This window comes from Microtus pennsylvanicus, chromosome 6 (genome assembly GCF_037038515.1).
Source record: "Microtus pennsylvanicus isolate mMicPen1 chromosome 6, mMicPen1.hap1, whole genome shotgun sequence".
In the NCBI taxonomy this organism is placed as follows: Eukaryota; Metazoa; Chordata; class Mammalia; order Rodentia; family Cricetidae; genus Microtus; species Microtus pennsylvanicus.
The window spans coordinates 123,296,660-123,309,193 of NC_134584.1; the positions used below are offsets into that span (position 1 = coordinate 123,296,660).

Below are 12,534 nucleotides of genomic sequence, written 5' to 3' on the forward strand. Positions count from 1 at the left end.
TGAGATTTCTGCACTTCAGGTTAACTATTCACATGTGTTTAGTCCGCCTGGACCCTTTCTTAGCTGAAAGTCCTGAACGAAAGACACTAAGCAGGCAGGGTGGTTCAAAGGACAACCTACCTGGCTGTCCGGAGAACCTGAACTGATATCTAGTATTGTGGGATTGTCCAGAGCCATTTTCTGGTAGGAATTAAGGAAGCTGCTGCTGAGATTCCCACAGAGGCCAGGCTTCTCTCCCTACCCCTCAACAAGCCCTAGGAAATTTCTCATTGCATTCCCCTTTTATTTAAGCTGACTGGACTGATCTATGGTGTTAGCAACCAAAACAAGCTTATAACTATTTAGTCACTAGGCATGGTGGTACACCTGTAACCCTGGCACCTGACAGTCTCAGAGGCTGTAGAAGACCTTGTCTCCAAAACTAGGCAAATAATTTTTGAATAGTGTGGAAGAGATGACGAGACATCGGAGTAGGGTTAAAGTGTCTCAGCTTTTGCTTCCTGATTGCAAAATTAATGGATTGGGTCACCTGTGGTGCCTGCCTATAACCCAGATCTCTAGAGTTGGGGGGAGACAGAGGCAAGAAGACAGTGTGCTTCAAGCCAGTCTGAGTCACATACAGAGGCCTGAGGACTCATCTTTTTTAAAAAAGAACTAGGGCCAGGGATGCAGTATCATGGTAGAGCCCTTGCCTGTTGTGCACGGGGCCTTGAGTTCCATCACTGAAAAAGAAAGTGAATAATGACAACAAAGTGATTTAAAGCACTCGATATGGCTTCTTTGGATGGCAACATAAAGCTGAGCTGGGCAGCCCCTGCAGTCTAGCATTCTGTGGAGGGGGCTGGGCTGGTCCGGAGAAATTTGGCTGCATTTGCCATGTGGAGAGGCTAGACTGGCCTCTAAAAAATCAAACGCATGATCTCCTACATTCTGAAGTCCAAATAAGTCCCCATGTGAAGATTCAAGGGAGAAAAGTCCCGTCCCAACCCTACCAGACTGACACACGAAGAGGACTGCACGCTGCCGGGGAACCAGTGGCAACAAACATGCCTGCACTCTCACAAGAGGATCCTTAAGGGTTAGTACCAATGTTTATATAAGCAAAAATCAGAATCAGAATCTTACTGTGTTTATTTTCCATCCTTAAGATGTATTTCTCTCAGCACATGGGAAGCAGAGGCCCATGAATTTGAACCCAGCCTGAGCTGCTTAGTAAGATCTCAAAGTATTAACAACAACAAAAGAAATTTCATTATTTTCTGAATTGCTTTAGTTTTTGGAACAGTTCCTGATCTGAGACTCACTGTGTAGACAAGGCTGGCCTCAAACTGGTGGGCAATCCTGTCTCCTATGTGCTAGGATTACAGGCATGCACACCACATGTACATCAATCCTGTGGCCTCATACATGCTAGGCAAGCACCTCGCCACCCAAATTGCATCCCCAGTCCTCATACAATTTTTTTAATTAAAAAAATTCTAAAACCAGGTGTAGTGGCACACACCTTTGATCCCAGCACTTGGGGGACAGAGGCAGATGGATTTCTGTGAATTTGCACACATGGATGTCTGGTGCCTGCAGAGTCCAGAAGTAGACAATGGATCCCCAGCAACTGGAGCAACAAGAGATTGTGTAGGAAGAGATGCTGAAGCATCTAGAAGAGCAGCTCTTAACTACTGAGCCACCCTGTCACCACAAAAGAGAGATGGGGGGGGGGAGAGAAAGAGAATATCAATGCAAGAGAAGGAGCATTTCTCTCGACCCACGGGTTCAGAAGTTTCCGTCTGTGGGTGGTTGGCTCCATTGTTTCTGGATGCGTGGCAAGGCAGGCCACCCCTGTGAAAGTGCGTGGCACAGCGAAGCTGTTCACCGCATGGTAGACCACATGCAAGGAGGAAGCAAGAAGGAACAGAATACCCTGTTTAAGGCCACACCGCCAGTGACCAGCCTCCTCCAATCACACTCTGTCTCCCCGTTTCCGTCATAAAACTATGTGTGAATCCATCTGTGAATAAACCCAGTGTGCATGGGATCCACTCACCTCCCAGAGCTCCATCTCTGAACACTGCCATATGGCAGCCTAAGCCTTCAAAACATGGGCCCTTGGGGGACCTCATATTCCAAACAAATGCTTTCTGGTTCAGACAGAGGTCAACCCAGGATTTTAGTCAATGTCATTGGGACTCTCTTCTTGTCTTGGGCTGTGCTTCCTTGCCAAGGGCTTTGCTCTTCACTCTGTGTAAATGGACTTCCTTAACACGCTTATAGGGCAATCCTATCTACAGGACAATGTCCCATCACCAACCCTACCCCCATTTCTCCATTATCTCCTGGGTTGGGGCTGATGAGCCAAGTTGGGACATAGTCCACCAGCACCAAGCTTTCTTGGTCCTACAGATCCAAAGAGAAGATTTGCAGCCAGGTTGGGCCCAGCTGAGCTATTGTACTCTCGGGGTCCCCTAGTCCCTATCACTGAGCCTCACATTGACTCAGGCAGCTGAGTCAGAGCAAAGATCCTTAAACAAGTCCTTGGGGCTACAGAGTTAGCTCAGCAATTAAGAATACTTGTTGCTTTAGCAGAGGCCCCAGGGTTAGATTCCTAGCACCCCACAGCCGATAACTGTCTGTGACTCCAGTCTCTGGGGACCCAACACCCTCTCCTGACCTCAAGCTCCAGGCATGCATGTAGAGCACATATATACACTCAGACAAAACACTCATACACATAAAATAATAAATGAATCAAGTCCTCGATGACAGCTCAGCAAGGATTCACTGACCCCTTCTTGGCCATCTACAGCAGACAGTGAGAGCATCCCATGGAAAGTGAAGCTCAGAACAGTGTCTGTTGCTCTCAGTTGTCCTGGTGGCTGTACCCTTCTTTCTCCAGGAAAAATCAAGGATGTGCTGTGAAATTGAAGCGTGAGTCAGACTGAAAATGTTCCCCCTCCAATAGATGACCTGGACCCCTGGACGTTCACGAGCCATAGCTCAGAGGACAGTGTCTGCATGCTGTCTCTACACTGAAGGGCAGCTGCTCCCTGTAGGGGCTTCTGAGGCTCCAAGGGAAACTGCCTGCAACCTTAACTCACCGAGGAAAGACAGCGATGTTCTCTGTGGAACCTGCCAACTGTAGACCCTGATTAGACTCTGGCCCAGCTGCTTCTCACCTGAGAAGCCTCTCGGTTGGCACTGATGCCCTAAGCTTCTGCCTTCCCACACCCTCCAATCTTTTCCTTTTAGCAGCGGTCATGATCCTGTCTTCCACTTTTTCACTTCCTTTCTTGCTATCTGCTCTGCCTCCTCCCTCCCTTGTGCCTGTCCTCCCTTCCCTCAGCCCTCCCCCCTCTTTTTCTCTTCCTCTCCATCTCTACCTCTCTTTGCCTCTTTCTCTTCCGAGTCTTGAAGCATGATGCCCCTGTCTCCATCCATCTCTTTCCCCGATATTCCCACTCTTAGAACCATGTAACAAAGAAATAAAATTTCCCCAATTACTTTGACTGCTAGATAATAAGTTGTCAAATGAAGAAGAACAGTGTGATTACCATGGCAATTTATCAGAACACAAAATTCTATGTGCTGCCTCATTTGGCTGCACTGGAAACACCTGCTTTGAGAATGTGCCCAGATTGAGTTTCACTGCTTTTGTCTATAATGTAGACTGTTGCTGCTGCTGCTGCTACTGCTGCTGCTGGCGTTGCTGGCGCTGCTGCTGCTGCTGTTGCTGCTGCTGCTGAGGATAAGGATGAGGATGAGGATGAGGATGAGGACGATGATGATGGAAGTGATGATGCTGGTACTGATGCTAAGGATACTGATGCTGATGTTAAATCAACTGCTAACACTGGTACTAGCATTGATGCTGATGGTGCTGGCGATGATGCTTAGTAGTGGGCTCCTGCTTCCTTGCATGTCTTTAATTTTTCCCTTTATTATTTTTAACTGAAAACCTTTTTTTGTTTTTTGAAAATTGTTTTCACACAGCATATTTTGATCATGTTCTCTCAAAAAAAAAGAAACAAACAAAAACAGGAACACATAAAATAAAAAACCCTCAAAAACAGAAACATAAAAACCAAAAGAGACAAGCAAAAGATCAATAAGACAAAAAAAAAATGTCAAAACAAAGCAAATTAAACAAAAAGTCCTCAAAAATGCTGTTGAGTTTCTTTTTGTTGGCAACTACTTCCGGGCCTGGGGCGCAGCCTGGAATGCGGCTGGCATACCCTGTGACTCTCTGTTGGAGGAAGCTGGCTGCTTCCCTGCACGCCTGAGGAAGTCACTCCACCCACCCGCCACTGCGCAGATTTGAGCTGTCATCTCTCCAGGAGGCTTCACCCTTTCCATGAGAGGATGACGATCCCACTGCCTACTTACTGCCCACAGCTCAGTCTGTCTACACCCCAGCTCCTATGCCCACCACCCCCAGAATGTTGAGCCTCTAGATCTCCCGGGAGCCAGGGAATAATTTTCAAGGATCGCTGACAAACACTCACTGCTCTGCTGCTGTGAGCTTTCCGAATTCTACAGTTTTCCTCGAGCCCTAACCAATCCTCTGGAAAGCTGATGCTCCCTTGTGGAGGGTGTTCCAGGCCTTCGTGGAGCTGCTTTGCTGAACCACACTTGGTTTGGAGCCTGGGCTCCCCAAAAAGAGTTCACAAGCAACCATCACTTTTGGCCCTCGATTCCTTTTGTGGAGACCTTAGAAGACATTTATCTTCATTCCTGACTACTAGACTCAGACAAAGCAAACTCCTTTTCTGCCTGTCTACTTTGAATACTAGGACACTCAAGATCTATGCACCCACCCCAAGAATCAATCACAACTGTTTTTGTTTTATGGTGTGTATGCTTACTTTAAAAAAAAAAACAGGTCCTCAAACTCACTGTGCATCTAAAGATGGCATTGAACTTCTGATCTTCCTGTCTCTACCTCATCCATGCTGGGATTTCAGGCATGCACCACCACTTCCAGGCTATCCATTACTAGGAATCAGACTCGGGGCATGGTACATGCCAGGAAAGAACTTCACCGGTCATGCTATGTCCTAAACCCTTTTCTGCTTCTTATTTTGAAACAAGGCCTCACTGAGCTGTTCTGGCTGAGCTTGGATTCACCCTGTAGCATGGGCCAGTCTTGGGCTGTGATCTGTCCTAAGCAACCTCCTGTAGAGTTGGAGGGATAGGCGTGTGCCACCAGATCCAACTGTCTTCTATCTGTATCCTTTTTCTTACTCTCCTCAAGTCCCAGTCTACATATTGTTCAACAGAAACAGGGCTGTAGGCACACACACATGTAAGTGCAGTTGCCCATGGAGTCCAGAAGAAGATGTTGGGTTCCCTGGAGTTCCAATCAGTTGTGATTAGCTTGATGTGCGTTCAGGGACTAGACTCCAGTTCTTTGCAAAAGCAGTATTCACTCTTAATGCCTGAGACATCTCCCCAGAACCTCCTCCTTTCCCTCTTTTTCATGAGACAAGATCTCACTGGGCAATCCTCCTGCCTCTTCCACTGCCTCCCGGGTTCTGAGTTACAGGCATGAGTCACTATACGAAGCTAATAAACATTCTTTTATGACCATTGCTGTGTGCTGCTGCCCTGGATCTGCCTCCGAAACTTCGTAGGAGACGATCTGTTAGATCTTCCCTCCATCTGAACAGCTCATTTGTCTTCTTAAAATGGAAACACACATCTATAATAGAGGGTCGGAGGTGGGGAGAAGGGGAGGCAGCATTTGCTTCAGAACAGAGAACTTTCTGACAGATTAAGGTTGGAGCTTTGGTGGGCTGTGATGATATCTCTGGTGGGTCATGCAGACCCACAGAGACAAGTGACACCATAGCAGAGTGCTTGGTACCTGACCAGTAATGGAGGTAAGCGAGCAGTTCCTTAGTTTGCCAGCTATCAATCACCTGGTGAGCCCATTGTGTCCTGGTTCTGGAGTAGCATGGAACAGCCTGTATTCTTCAGGACCGTGAAGCCGTCCTCCTGTCTTCTGATTGGAAACAGACATATCTATTAACAAGCCATTTTCTTTGACCATTAGAGGAAAATTAAATGAAGTCCCTGTCTCTGGTGGAAAGGATTAAGAGATGTGGCCTTGTTGGAGGTTTTAAAAGCCAACACCAGGCCCAGTCTCTCTCTCTGTCCCCCTCTTTCTCTGTGTCTCTGTGTGTCTGTCTCTGTCTCTCTCTCTCTCTCTTTCTCTCTCTCTGTCTCTCTGTCTCTCTCTGCAGATCAGGATATAAAGCTTTAAACTATTGCCCTAACACCATGCCTGTATGCTTCCTTGCATGCTGATCACAGAATAACTGTAAGCAAGCCCCCAATTAAATATTTTCTTTTATAAGCGTTGCCTTGGGTAGCCAGGTGGTGGCGGCACACACCATTAATCCCAGCACTTGAGAGGCAGAGGCAGGCAGATCTCTGAGTCTGAGGCCAACCTGGTCTATAGAACTAGTTCTAGGATGGCCAAGGCTACACAAAGAAGCCCTGTCTCAAACAAGCAGACAGACAGATGAACAGAGTCGCCTTGGTCATGGTGTCTCTTCACAGCAGTACTAAGACACAGAGTCCTGGGAGCATTTACTCTTGCTACCGATGGTTGCTGACCATATACTCTCCAACCACCTCTTAGGGTCAGCTTTTCACTTGATTTTAGCCAAAAAGTAAAACAGCTTTCTTTAAAAAAAAAATTAAAGGATTTCCTATCATTCTGGTATTTATCAACTTAGTGTTTCTTCATTCTCTCTGAGACGTGATCTGGCTCACTCTAGCTCTTCATAGGTTGAAACAATATATAGATCAGACTGACCTCAAGCTGACAGCAATCATCCTTGTTCTGCCTCTGCCACCAAACACAGCTGCTCTCTGGTACTTGAACAATTCTTCATAAAAAGTCACTGGCCAACCCACTTGAGCCCAGTGTGACAGCTCACAGTTTTAATCCAAGTCCTGGGCCTGCAAAGACAAGATCTCTGTAAATTTGAGAGCTCCCAGAGCTATAGAGTGAGACCACGTCACTAAATGCATACATACATACATGCATACACATACATAAATACATACATACAATACCGCCCCCTACAGAGTTATACCCTGAGCAATTACAGTGCATGCTCAGAAGGCCCACACTAGGTCATCACCCTGCCTATGCACACAGTCTGTTATGAGCCGTGAAACCTCCTTGGTGGTACAAACAGACACAGAAATCCAAACCGCTTCCTTCTCCAGGCCCAGGGCACGTTACAGGCCCAGACTTTTGCAAACCCACCAGCTGGGGTCCTCAGGGACTAAGCCTTTAGCAAGGCATCTCCTGGGTAGCAGCCACTGTGGATTAGGAGGTAAATGATACCACAGCCAGGTCCACATGCCCAGCCAGCCAGCCTTGTGCAGGCGCTCATCAAAGCCTGTGCAGCCTGCCGGGGCTATAAATAGCCCTCCAGCTCTGCTCCAGGTTCAAGGTGTTCCCGAGAGTAAAGGGCACTGCTGAGGTGAGGGAAAAGAATGTTTTTATGCTTTCAAAAGCATCAAGTCAAGCCTATTATAGGAATCCAGGATTTTCAGTTTAATTTCCTTTGGGATTAAATTGGGTTTGTGGCCACAGGAACCAGACAGCGCAAGGCCAGAAACCTTAGCGGCTAGGGCACTGGCCGGGGATGGGAGCCGGGGGTGGGGAAGGGACTTGAGACTTACTTTCCAAATAGCTTTTTTTTAATTTATTTATTTATTTATTTATTAAAGATTTCTGCCTCCTCCCTGCCACCGCCTCCCATTTCCCATCAAGTCTCCCTCCCTCATCAGCTCGAAGAGCAATCAGGATTCACTAATGACCCGATTTACTGAGAAGCAGAGAACTGTCCCATGGCTTCCACAGCAGGTCCTCACTGATCCAGTCCCCCCAAGACACCTAGCGGGAAAATTGCCCCTTTCCAGATCACTGTGGAGGTCACAGCCCAACTCCTGGGAAAGAGGATTGGGTTTATTCCATCGCTGTCCAGAAGAATGGACCCCGGGTGGGGCACCCAGTCTGATTCAGGGAAGACCCTGCCTGTCCTGTGCTGGGGTCCGAGATGTACACACATCACCCAGCTTAGATCCATGGCATTTCGGATGCTGACCTCTGTCTCACTGTGTGATGATGGGGGTGAGCCAGCAGGATGGGCTTCAGGTCCTTTGATGCGAAGGACACCTGCTACCCTGGCATCTTTCTTACTATCTGTCTCTCACCACAGCCTTGAGCCATTGGGCTGGACAACCACTCCCTGACACGGAGTGTAGAAACTTGGAAAGAGAATGGGCAGGTCAGAAGTCAGGAGTCAGTGTAGACTGCTCACCCGGGGTTCTAGGAGGAAGGCACAGTTGGTCTGGAATCTGGGAGGAAGGACAGACTGGCCGAGCCTCAAATTTGCCATCCTTCCTCAGCTTCTTGAGTGATGGGGTTAGCTAATCAACATCATCATACCTGGCTCTATTTCTGTATCTTAAACAGGATCTGGCTATGTAATCCAGAGCTGGAACTGATGATTCTCCTGCCTTAGCCTCCCATCGCTGGGATTATAGGCAGGCACTGTAACACTGGGCCTACCTAAGCATTCCCAGTAGAAAAATAGGGACGTCTCCCATAATTATCATGTAGAGTGCTGTGTTACCCACCAGACGCCAGCCCTGGAGGTGTAATGGGATTTTTCCTGCTAGAGAGCCAGGCTCACAGGAAATGCTCAAGATTTTGCTTCTCGAAGGTCCAAACTAGACAAAGCGCATGCTATTTCTGCTGTTATATAAAGGTGCAAACTGTTCTCTCTGACTCTCAAAAATGATCTTCCTGCATACGACGGCTGGGCTGAGCTGAGCATCGCTGAGATGACTCATTCGCAGCATTGTTATTCATTTCTCTCCTGTGACAGTCTCATTTCAAGCCCTTTCGGTCATTGCAGTCAACATCACTCCTGAAAGCACAAACATGTGCACATATACACATATATTCATGTATACACGCACTTACAAACATGTGCACATACACACATATACTCATGTATACACGCACTTACAAACATGTGCACATATACACATATACTCATGTATACACGCACTTACAAACATGTGCACATATCACATATACTCATGTATACACGCACTTACAAACATGTGCACATACACACATATATTACAAACATGTGCACATATACACATATACTCATGTATATACACACTTACAAACGTGCACATATACACATATACTCATGTATACACGCACTTACAAACATTTGCACATACACACATATACTCATGTATACAAGCACTTACAAACATGTGCACATATACACATATACTCATGTATACACGCACTTACAAATATTTGCACATACACACATATATTACAAACATGTGCACATATACACATATACTCATGTATACACACACTTACAAACGTGCACATATACACATATACTCATGTATACACGCACTTACAAACATGAGCACATATACACATATATTCATGTATACACGCACTTACAAACATGTGCGCATACACACATATATTACACACATATATTACAAACATGTGCACATACACACATATACTCGTGTATACACGCACTTACAAACATTTGCACATACACACATATACTCATGTATACACGCACTTACAAACATGTGCACATACACACATATATTCATGTATACACGCACTTGCAAACATGTGCACATACACACATATACTCATGTATACACGCACTTACAAACGTGCACATACACACATATATTACAAACATGAGCACATACACACATATATTTATGTATACACGCACTTACAAACATGTGCACATACACACATATATTACACACATATATTACAAACATGTGCACATACACACATATACTCGTGTATACACGCACTTACAAACATGTGCACATACACACATATATTTATGTATACATGCACTTACAAACATGTGCACATACACACATATACTCGTGTATACACGCACTTACAAACATTTGCACATACACACATATATTTATGTATACACGCACTTACAAACATGTGCACATACACACATATATTCATGTATACATGCACTTGCAAACATGTGCACATACACACATATACTCGTGTATACACGCACTTACAAACATGTGCACGTATACACATATATTCATGTATACATGCACTTGCAAACATGTGCACATACACACATATATTCATGTACACACACTTACAAACAGATATGTGGGCTGACAAGTTCTGATGGGACTCCTCGGCCTCCCTTCCACTCTGAACAAAGAATAAGCTTTTTCGGGTGGGAGCTGGGCCTCTTCTCTTCGGGCTGACCCATTCCTGTCCCACTTCTACAACTCTGCCTTCGCCTGCATCCACTGAACAAGTCATTGCTCACATCCACTCGTCCCTTCTGACGCAGACTGTGCTGGCTTTGGTTTTCTGGCCCTACAAGGAATGTTCAAGACAGAATCTGAGTATACCTGTGCGTGCAGCCAGTGTGAATACCCACTCTTCACCACTGTTTCCGTGACTAAACATTTAGCAAGAAGCCACATAAGAAAAGAAAGGTTTGTTTTGGCCTGTGGACCAAGGGTAGAAGGTCAGGGTTGTGGTAGCAAGAAACTACTTGCCTACGTCTGAGCAGACCAAGAAGCAGAGATGGGACAGAATATGGGACTGGAAACATCAAGGCTTGTCAGTGACCCACTAGCAAGGCCCTACCTCCTAAAGGTTCCAAAAGCACTAAAACAGCACCCCACACCATGAACAAGTGTTCCACACACGAGCCTGTTGGAGGGGTGCGTTTCACATTCAAACCATAGCACCCTCCTTCAAGCTGGCTCCGAGACTGATCAGCAGGGAGAGTCCCAGGAGCGTGTGATAAACTGCACTGTGTTCAGAGGTTTCAGAGAGTGGCCTTATTTGGAAAGAGGGGCCTTCATGTAATAAAATGGAGTCCTTGGGCAGAGGCCTAATTTGTTATGTCCTGTGCTCCTATAAAGATGAAATTGGAATGGTCACATGCCTAAGGAGGACGGCATGCAGAGAAGAGGATGCTATCCGCAAGGCAAGAGGAGGTCCCAGAAGAAATCCTTCCACCGTGTTTAATACTTGCACCTGTTTGCACTGGAAATTAAAAAAAAAATCTGGCTCTAAACACAGTAAATACTACTCATGGTGGTTCAGGTAGTAATTCCAGTACTCAGGACAGTTAGACCAGCCTGAGCTACATGGTGAGAAGTTATGCTAAAGGTTAAATTAAAAGCACATCAAAATCAAATTTCTGAATAATTTTTCTTTATTTTTTACTCAGTATTATCCTTTATCATCAACAAAAAAAACCCTATATTTAACCTACCTCAAAGAAATAAAGGGAAGCATGTCCTTTAAAGGGGTCTGTGGCATGCACTCTTAGTTCCAGCACTCAGAAGGCTGAGGCAGAAGAATTGTCATGACTTTGAAGCCAGTCAGAGCTACATAGCAAGACTCTGGGTCAAAAACTAAGGAAGAGGACTGGGCTTTTAATCCTAGCACTCAGGAGGCAAGTGGATCTCTGTGAGTTTGAGGCCAGCCTGGTCTACATAATGAATTCCAGAGGGCAGCCAGAGCTACGTAATGGGGAGATCTTGTCTCAAAAGCAAAAACAATAATGATGATGATGCTAACAATGACGATGAGACCAGATTTCTAAAGACTGAAAAATGTCTACTATGGAGTTGGGTTCTTGCCCCTCACACGCCCATTAGTCCCTTGGTTGTTTTTAACTCTTCTATTTTTCTGCAGCCAGCAGTTGGCAGCCCATCTGGCTTCTGTCCCTATTTTTTTTTTTCTGGTCCCAGAAGTCATCTGTGGCTCCACAGCTGAGAATTCGTCTATGTTTAGGGAAATGCCAGGGACACATTAGGTCTCTTTGGAGGACATGGGCAGGAGGTTGATTCTACAGGAATTAGCACAAGTATCATTTCCTGGTAGAGACCTGGTCCAGAAAAACCCAGTGAGCAGTCAGCACACCTTCGAGTAAAAGCACAACCTTCTCTTGTCAATTCTTTCAGAGCAAAATACATCAACTGGGGAAAAAGGAGAGGGAGGAAGAGAAGGAAGAGGAGAAAGAGAAAAGTATGGTTACTTGTTTTCCACTCAGGGTCCCAGTGGCCTGGGAGTTGGCAGTGTCTTCTTAGAGTCTATCACTCAAGGGAATAGCCATACAGACCAACAAACAATGTGGGCCTGGGCTATAGGGGCTGCTGTGAGCTTCTTATACTGCCATAGCTATGGGAGGGCTCCCGGGCCTCCACTCCTGGGGGATATTGCAGAAATGCATGTTACCTACGCTCTGACACAGGAGATTGTCCTCCTGAACCTCTACGCTCTGACACAGGAGATAATCCTCCTGAACCTCTGTGAATATGGCCTGAGAGCATGGAGGTGCAAACAGAGAGCAGAGGCAACGGTGGTGTAGGAACCTCTCTGAGAGGAAACACTCTCGCCCCTGTCTTCTGGCAAAGGTGGCCCCTCTAATCTACTATCTA

General features: G+C 46.0%; 1 long non-coding RNA gene across 2 annotated transcripts; it reads right to left on the minus strand.

Moving 5' to 3' along the window:
- Nucleotides 1-3,589: 3,589 nt before the first annotated feature.
- LOC142853004 (uncharacterized) lies at nt 3,590-7,179 on the minus strand. Of its 2 annotated transcripts, none has more exons than XR_012911049.1 (4): nt 7,098-7,179; nt 6,815-6,960; nt 5,913-5,995; nt 3,590-3,730 (listed from the first exon to the last, which is right to left on the minus strand). It is a non-coding gene; the product is annotated as an uncharacterized LOC142853004 (long non-coding RNA). The 2 variants fall into 2 exon arrangements; XR_012911048.1 differs by having other exon boundaries at nt 3,590-3,733.
- Nucleotides 7,180-12,534: the final 5,355 nt, after the last annotated feature.